Source organism: Felis catus, chromosome B1 (assembly GCF_018350175.1).
Source record: "Felis catus isolate Fca126 chromosome B1, F.catus_Fca126_mat1.0, whole genome shotgun sequence".
NCBI lineage: Eukaryota > Metazoa > Chordata > Mammalia > Carnivora > Felidae > Felis > Felis catus.
Window position 1 is genome coordinate 82,780,944 of NC_058371.1, and position 9,898 is coordinate 82,790,841.

The window sequence follows — 9,898 nt, forward strand, 5'->3', positions numbered from 1 at the left end:
AAATATACCGGATATTTTCATGTGACCTGCAAGATGTTGCCCACTTTTCCTGCGGCCTGCTCTGTGGTATGAGAGGCTGACCTGTTTAGATTGCATCAACAGATGCCTTCTTCCCTGGCTTCTAGTTGTGTTTAGTCAATGAGAGGCACAAGCAGGAGAGCAATCAGAAGGGAGAAGAGTAAAGCTGGGGTATTTACAGCCATGAATCTCCTTTTTAGATCTCCAAGTGTTGGCTGGTTTTCTGTGCTCCTTTCCCCAAGGCCTTAACTCCAGAGAGGCAGCACATTCCCTTCAGCTGCTCCAGGATCCTTTTCCTCCACGTGCACTATTGGTAGCTCCAGTGTGTGGCACTATCCCTTGCTTGTTTCCCCAAACTCTGCCCATATCATTATAAATTAAGCCTCTATAAAAATCTTCCAGTGAGAATACAGAGCAAGAGGAGCCCTCCTTCATTGCCGGTGGAATGCAACGTGGCACAGCCACTTTGAGAGACAGTCTGGCAGTTTCATGCCAAACTAAATCTAATCTTACCATACAATCCAGCAATCACATTTCTAGGTATTTACTCACTGATGTGAAAATTTATGTCTCGACCAGAAACTGCTCATGAATGTTTATAGCAGCTTTATTTGTATTCACCAAAAACTATAAGCAATCAAGATGTCCTTTAATAGGCAAATGGATAAATGCACTGTGGTTCATTCTCACAATGGAATGTTACTCTGCAGTAGAAAGAAAGGAACTATCAAGCCACCACAGAAAACATGGAGAAACTTTAAATACACATTGCTAAGTGAGAGAAGCCAGTCTGGAAAGGGTACATCCTGTCTGATCTCAATTACGTGATTATGTAATATTCTGGGAAAGACAAAACTGTGAAGAGAGTAAAACTATCAGTGGTAGCCATGGGTTTGTTGTGGAAGAGGGTTGCATAGGTGAATTACAGAGGATTTTAGGGCAGTGAAACTAACTGTTCTGTATGTTACTCTAATGGTGAGTACATTACATCATGCATTTGTTAACCCCCATAGAACTTACAGCACAAAGAGTAAACCATAATGCATGTAAATTTTAAAACATTATTTAGGAGGTCAGAGGATCCCAGGATGGAATGCAGACTCTGAGCAGAGAATCTATTACAAATATATGAAACAACCTCAGTGTAAAAGGATACGAGAGAAAGGTACTGACCTAAGTAACTTTGGAAATGAGTTGAATCTGGAAGACTAAAGGCAAAAGAAAACTGCACATGAGCATTATACCCTATTTGATAAAGTTGTTTTCTACTGGAGTAAAAGTTAACAATTCTAATACACCTATGTATATATGATAATTGAACAATTAAGTAAATGGCTAGTGGATGGTCAGAGCCAGGTTTCTCATTGTTGGAGTGGAAATTTACAGACAGGCAAGGGAGAAATCTAAAATAATCCGTGTGGTAATGGATCAGAGTTGAAGACATCAGTATGAACTCATCTTTAGCTTAATGTAGAGATGTTTACATATAGAGATAATTATAAATATGAATATATGCATGAGTTAGTATACACAGATATATTTCTCTGCTCTGTCAGCTGAGCAAGTCAAAAAGTAACAAATCTCAGTAACAATGACCACACCAAATGTCCAGATCTTAGTTTTCTAATAATTATTCTCCAATAAAAGGACCTAGGGCTCCTTGAAAAAATGGCTGATCCGAATACTAGGGCAAGAAATAAACAAAATAAGCCTACAGCATTTTATAGTGTCAGAAAGTAAGGAAGTACTCTAAGAAATCCTACATTGATGGGAGTATGTCAGAGGAACATAGGAGGCAACTGAAAGAGCCCCCAGTGACCAAATCTGGAACTATTTGAGCAACAAAATAAAGTCGCATTGTATTAAAACCCAAAGAATAAAATATATATCCATGAGCCCATACTAGTAAAAAATGAATAAATAAACAAGTAGGGATAAAAGACAAGACCCGTTTTAGAAGAAGTCTGAATAATACATACAGGCATATCCCTCAAGGAGGGGGAGCATGAATCTTCACTTTTTAAGTGTGTGCTGTACATAGTGATTTTTTCCCCATTGAATACATTAAGGAAAAGGAAGTGGGGACAGTAACTTTACAGTAGAAGAACCTGGCAAATATGACTTCAACCAGCTGACTGAGGTCAACGCCAACAGTGATAAATCATGCTAACATATGTACCCTTAATATGACATAATGAAAAATAGCATGGTCTTCTCAAAACTCATAGCTCCAGTCTAATCATAAAATAGAAAATAAGAAAAATTCCATTAGTGTAGCATTCTACAACATACCTGATGAGTATTCTGCAAACTGTCAAGGTCATGAAAAACAAGGAATGTCTGAGAAACTATCACAGCCACGAGGTGCCTAAAGGGATTTGACTGCTCAGTGTAATGTTGTATCGCAGTTGGGACCCTGAAACAGAAAAAGACATTATGTAAAACTAAGGAAATCTGAATAAGCTATTGGCTTTAGTTAATAGCAAAGAATCAATATTGGTTCATTAATTGTAACATGCACCATAGTGAGATGAAATGTTAATAAGAGACACTGGGCAAGAAAACATGTAAAAGAACTGTACCGTCATCTCAGTTTTCATGTAAATCCAAAACTGTTCTCAAGACTAAAGTCTATTTTTCACAAATCTTCTCAATTATCCAGTGTAACTGTGTAGTTTTCTTGGTAGGACGCTGACTGATAATCCAAATGAATTCAAACCAGAAGCAGAATGGTTAAGAAAACAGTTTCTCTTGACTAGCTGTAGCATCATACACCTGTTAAAAATATTTCAATGAAAAGTATAAAAGAGAAAATGTTTAAATTATATTGAGTAAATATTTGAAAAGCAGAATGCATCATTTCATAGGTATCATGTTTACCAACTATGTTTATTTTTTAACGTGAATAGGAAAAAAAATAAGAGGACAGGCATCGATATGTGAAGAGTACTTATGAGTGGTAGAAAACAATTTTTCTCCTACTCTCTTTTCTACTTTTTTGTGTCTTCCAAAATTTCTGAGTACGTACTATCTTTGCTATGGAAAAGAATAGTAAATTACACTTGAAAACTTTTGATAAAGTTTTATTCTTAATTACACTTGATGTCCTATCTGTTGTTTTAGTTTTATAATCTCAAAATTCTGGCATAGTTATAAACTCAAAATTTTGTTATTTGGTGTATGTTATGGTCTGAATTGTGTTCCTCTAAAATTCATATGTTGATGTACTAACCTCTGGTACCTCCGAATGTTATTGTATTTGGTGATAGATTGTTAAAGAGCTAATTAAGATAAAATGAGATCATAAGATCAAATTGGAACCTGGTCCAATTTGACTGGTGTCCTCATAAGAGAAGATTAAGATACAGACAGACATGGGGTGCCTGGGTGGCTCAGTTGATTAGGTGTCCGACTTCAGCTCAGGTCATGATCTCGCCATTCATGAGTTCGAGGCCCATGCCAGGCCCTGTTCTGCCAGTTCAGAGCCTGAAGCCTGCTTCAGATTCTGTGTCTCGCTCTCTCTCTCTGCCCCTGCCCAACCCATGTTCTCTCTCTCTTTCTCAAAAATAAACATTTAAAAATAAATTGTAAAGACACAGACAGGTACAGAGGGAAGATTTTGTGCAGAACCAGAGAAAGACAGACACCTATAAGATAAAGAGAGAGGCCTAGAAAAATCCACCTCTGCCCATATCCTGAGTTTGGACTCCTGGCCTCCAGAACTATGAGAAAATGAATTTCCATTGTTTGAGCCACCAGTCTGTGGTAATTTTTTGTGGCAGTCTCAACTAGCACAGTGAATCACTATTCGGTATGAGTCTCAATTCTCTCTGCATCTTTTTAAATCTTATTCTCTATATTGTACAATTTAATAATTAGTTTCTGGTAATAACTGTTCATTCCTAAAAACAGTATCACTGTGAAAATAATTTGTCGTAATCTGATAGTAGCTCAATTGAAAACATTGAAAAAATAAGTTTTAATTGAAATTTGTTGATGCTAAAAATAATTGAATTTGTTCCACAGAGATAAATTTATGTGGATAGCTATGCAAATGTACACATATTCTGAAAGAAAAACAAAACAAACAAAACAAAAACACATAGAGAAGGAAGTATTAGACCCTACATTGGTGGTTGAGCTTCAGAATCACTTGGGAGATTTTTTCAAATGGGGATGCCTGGATGTAGCTCTGGAAGTTCTGGTTTAAAGGCCTGGCATATAGTCAAGTCACTGGAATTGTAAAAGCTCCTCCAAGTAATTCTAATGTGCAGCCAGAATTGAGAACCACCGCTTTGTAGTAAGAAAACACTACCTGAGTTTTAATCTGGGTGAGGGAGTAGTAAAGATTTTTAAAATTCTCTCTTACTCACAGAACCAATAAGGAACAAACTGAGCAGTGGAAAATAAAAAAAAAAATATCCTCAGTATCATCAGTAAAACCAGGGAAAGGCCATAACCTCGAAGCCTAAAATTTGAGGACAAAATCCTTACTCATCCTATAGAGAGGGAAGAAGGTGAACATGAATCGGCTTTGAAGCAGTGGTTTGGAGTCAAAAGTAATAAACTAAACAACTAAACAGAAGGCATCAGATGCATGGAGTCTCTCAGGAAGTCACAGGCCAGCTAGTCAGCACCCACCATGGTTTTTGGCTTTGGCACTTTCTTTACAGTGGTCTCTACTGTGGCCTGGACCATGGCTAATTATATCAGTGGGCTCCCTGGAGGTGCTTAAGTTGAACGTCATGATTCAGGGTCAGGAGGAGCAGAGCTGTCAGGAAGGTCTCTGAACCACCTTCAACACCTGTGGCCACGGTGGGAGCCCCCCCAACCTCCCCCAACCAGGAGGAGACCTGCAGATCATTATAGATGAAATCACAAACTTACTGGCTGCTATGTGAATAATATAATGGAAGATACAATCCTAGTGACAAGCTACGACAATAAGACTGAGAGGTTAGTTGGTGAGATATGGAAATAAAGAGTTTTTGAGTATTGTAAGCTCATAGTTGCACACCACAGCTCAGTTGGACCTTCAGTAATGAGCCATGCTATTAGTTTATACCGAGAAAAACACTGTGGTGTCTGCAACTCAGCTTTTTTTCAGGCTAATAGCTCATCAGCTTGCTAAAATCTATACTATTCATGCACACAGTAGTTGAATTCCCAAATGTAATCAGTGGCTACAGATGGGAAAATATTTCTCTCCCATTCCCACAGCATTTGCAGATAGAGACATTAAGAAAATGTTCCGAAGTAATATACGAAACCCTCAGGTTCTTCAGGAGGCGATGACATTCAAGAAGATTCTTTCCAACCTGGGATTACCAGTTAGTTGTGCTTTGCCGTAATGTCCTCTTGTGGAAGAATAGAATTTATGGTGAGAAACAAGCTGTCATACAGTTCATTGATTCTAAAATTCTTGGCATAACTACCTGCTACATGATATTAGAAATCATTTCAGTGAATGTGTATGTCCGAGTGGTGTAGACTATATTCTCTATCCAGATGGGAAACTCCAGGGCCAGTGACTATATTCTTACCTTGAAGCCTACAAAGAATATAAGGACTTTAGAGACAGAAGTTACGGAAAAGGAGGTAAAAATAGTCAAGTCAGTTTGCACTGGCTCCTCTTATCTTTGGGGATTGTGGGCTCTGATTAAAGCCAAATACTCCACTGTTGAGTTTGATTTCCCTGAGTATGCAATTGTTCGTTTTAACAAAGACTTCAAAATGAAGCCTGCAGTTACTGTATTAAGTGCTTAAGAGATTTAATTATTTGTAGGCACTGAGCAATCCTTGTATGTCTCTTCTTAAGAAATTCTGAAAAGCCAATATTAATTAGAATTCTGTTATTTAATCTTGCTTGACAAATTGTGCCCCTATACAATCAATCTTTTTATTGTTTAAATAGATTGAATGATGTCAAGAAATCTGCCTGTTGCTTTCACTATGTGGAGGCCTAGAAATATGTTGAATTTGCAAAAAGCTATGAAGATGTCTGTTTAATCCTTTCTTTGATAATGTAATCTATGTTATATGTGAATTGTTATAAATTTAACAGGATTCTGTGACTTTCATCTGTTTTATCTGTTTGTTGAATGTAAGTAATGAGAATGTTCTAGAATAAAGTTAAGTTTTACTTTAATTAGATTAATTTTAGTAAACATTCTAGGTATTCAGTGTAAACATTGTAATCTTAATGCACTGTAAGTAAAATGGATTATTTATTCTTTTTTTTTTTTTTAATAAGCTCTACACCCAACGTGGGGCTTGAAATCATGACCCTGAGATCAAGAGTCACATGTTCTACCTACTGAACCACCCAGGCACACCATGAATCATTTAGTCTTTAAATGTCAGTCTCTTGCATAGATAATTTGGAATGCTGACATTAAAAATGTATGTTTAGAAGGGTGAAATACATTTACCTTCTATGTTGGTGGTACATCTTTTTGAATTGAATATTGAAAAGCAATTCTTTTGGGGAAATCTATTTTAGAATTAAGTTTCCCTTTCCCTGCAGAGTCTGGCAGTAGAAATATTAATATTTGCCATATGATTCTGGAATAGAAATGATTATTTAATGTTATCAAAATTACATTGATGTTTCCATAGGCTATATATGGTCAGTTTCAGGTTTTTTTTTAATTTTTTAAATTAATTAATTTATTTACTTGAGAGAGAGAGAGCACACAAGGGGCAGAGGAAAAGAGAGAGAGAGAAGGAGAGGGAGAGGGAGAGTGGGAGAGAGAGAGAGAGAGAGAGAGAGAGAGAGAGAGAGAGAACCTTAAGCAGGCTCCACACCCACCACAGAGCCCGACTTGGGGCTCTGGCTCACAACCTGAGCTGAAATCCAGAGTCAAACACATCCAGAGTCAAAAACAGACCGAGCTACCCAGATGCCCCTGTCAGTTTCAGTTTTTGAAATTTTATTGTCAAATTGTTTCTAATAAAAAATGTTTTATAACCAAGATATTCTAGGTTTTGTTTGTTATTAAGTAGTAATACTTATTGCTAATTTTCTAAACAAATGTAGCAAGTTTACCATACTTGGGGACAAATCGATATCATTTAGATGATTCATTTTTACCTCCCTCACTTCATTCCTTACATTTTGGTCCCATGTTTTATTTTGGTTCCATATTCAATGACTACTTGCTACATTAAGTTAAGAGAAATATGTTGAAGTGTCTAAAAAGATTTAATAAGGAACAATTAGGACACTGATGTTGTACACGTAAATATGATCTAACAAAGTGTGAAATAAATACTTATGGTACAAGGCTTCTGTTTTGTTTCTTTGGTCTTGTATTTTTTATTTTGTTTGGGGATGAGGGGAAGGCCATTAGTATATGGAAGGAATTAAATCTCTAAGATAGATAAGTAGACATCAAGTTTCAGAAATTGCTGTGTAGAGTTTCATAGTCCTACTTTACTTTGAAAATGAGTCTGACACACTTTGTGTTTTAGTCATATGAGTGCCTCTACACAAAGTTGGCTTAATGGATCCGGATATTCAAAATATGCAGCTACAAATTCTCTGAGAAATTATATAGGAGTTTGGTATGTGATTCCAGATGATATACATTCTCAGACAAGTGTTTCAAAATACTTGGATTATTTCAAGGCATTTAAAGCTAATAATGTAAGTAGAAACAGCTAAGTGCCATTTTAAATGGCAAATTCTAATTATGTAAATAGAATCTTAAAATCTGTATCTATAACTGTATTAGAACAAGATTTTTTTCCACCTCCCCAATGTTATAAACACTCCCTTTTATTTTTATAAAATATATTACTACAGAGTCAATAGAAATTTATCTAGTTAATTAAATGAGTAGAAACAATTAAACAATTTTTATAGTCGTAGAATGAACCTGAAAATGTGTTTTTGGTGGAATCTTCATCTATTGGTAGAACATTTTTATAGAGCCATAAAGAATTTGTAACACTCTTGATTTTTTGCTTACCAATCTCTTAAAGTACGACAGTGTATACCTTGGAGAACTGGGGAAGGGGGTGATCATTTTTCTACCTTACTCCATAATGTTATTTCAAATCATTTTGAGTAGAGATTCACTGAGCCATTTCTGGTAGCCTGGGCACAATTGCCAGCTGTGGTGCTGTTGTAGGCTTTTTCAGAGGGATTTATGTAAAGGTGAATCTAACAGGGAATAATAGCTCTCGTGTTAGCCCAGGGAATATGCATGGATGTTAAGAACAAAGTGAGATGTTTAAGATATTGTCCCCACTCTTTGGTGAGATTTTGTGTCTTTTTAGTGCTAAGATGCTCATACTTTCTGTACAGGTCAGCAGTATGTTCATATTGTTTCTCTTTATATTGATCATTTTAGCATTTCTTAAAAAACCTAAATCTCAACGGTGTTGTTAAAATATTCCTCTAATTTGTACCGCGGCTTCCTGAGATGTCTGTTGTCTTTTTATGTTAAGCTAGAGAGCTTGAATGCTTTACCTAGTAACTGGTGGTAGGCCCAATTTGTAATATGAAAAGCGTGTTAGAAGTGGTACACGAATACATATTTAGCAAGCCAAATTCAATCTTGTTCCCTTTTTTCCTTATATCCTTATACAATTTTATCTGATGGTGCTATTTGATTTCTTTCCCCTTACAATCCCATACTTTTCTGGAAATCAAAGAGATATGGTTGTAAATGATCATCTGAAATATGAACACAAAACTCATCCCAGATCTTCCTCGGATGTATATAAAGGAGTATAAATAAAAATTCACAAATTACTGTAAAATTTATCTCATAGATATATACATGTGTGTGTATTGCTTTGCATTCTCTTTCCTATTAGAAATCTATCTGTCAGAAAATGATCCAGCTCTTTGGTTGTGAATTAGAAACAGCCAACAGGGGCGCCTGGGTGGCGCAGTCGGTTAAGCGTCTGACTTCAGCCAGGTCACGATCTCGCGGTCTGGGAGTTCGAGCCCCGCGTCAGGCTCTGGGCTGATGGCTCAGAGCCTGGAGCCTGTTTCCGATTCTGTGTCTCCCTCTCTCTCTGCCCCTCCCCCGTTCATGCTCTGTCTCTCTCTGTCCCAAAAATAAATAAACGTTGAAAAAAAAAAAATTAAAAAAAAAAAAAAAAAAAAGAAAAAGCCAACAGTTCTGGCTACATAGTGGGATAACAGAGGAAGTAGAAATAAGGTTTATCAGTTTTTATATTAATGTCAGTACTTATTTATATAGTCTTTTAGTGCCCAATATGATATTTCTTCTTGAGTTGGCCATTCATTTTTGTGAGGTTAGATTCTAGAAGCAATCAATTAACACACTGTTATATTAATAGAGCTCCATTCATTGAGTTGAGTCTAAGCTAAAATAAATTTAAAATATAATCTAATGACTGCAAACTGAAGTATTACTCTTTCTTATTTCCTTTTTCTACCACAAGAAAAAAAAAAAAGAAGTCTTGAATTGCACATATCTCAGTGTGAATCTAAACCCCACGTACATAAAAGATATGATAATAATAACTCTCAGTTCAACTTAAGCATATCTCATTGGCTTCTCTAAATAAAATTGTTCATCAGGGAATTGTAAAAGATAGAAAAGACGTGAGTGATCTCTTAGTTACTCAGAGAGATATTTATCTTAACTTCATTTTAACTTCATAAATATATGTTAATAAACCTTCCAGATTTAAAGAAAAGAACATTGTCTGAAAGGTTAGAAACCTCAACTTTTAAAATTATACAGATATTTATTTTAGACTACCCACAGACTTCAGCATGATTTTGAGAATTCCTTACTTGGTAATACAAATAAAAATATTATCTAATAGTTTGATTTCCTGCCTTAAATTTCTTTTAATGAGCATTTTTACTGCAGTCCAAAGTGATATAGGCTTA

General features: G+C 36.0%; 1 pseudogene; it reads left to right on the plus strand.

The window, feature by feature from the left end:
* Window positions 1–4,660: 4,660 nt before the first annotated feature.
* Window positions 4,661–5,784, plus strand: LOC101096647 (annotated as a pseudogene).
* The last annotated feature ends 4,114 nt before the right edge of the window (window positions 5,785–9,898 follow it).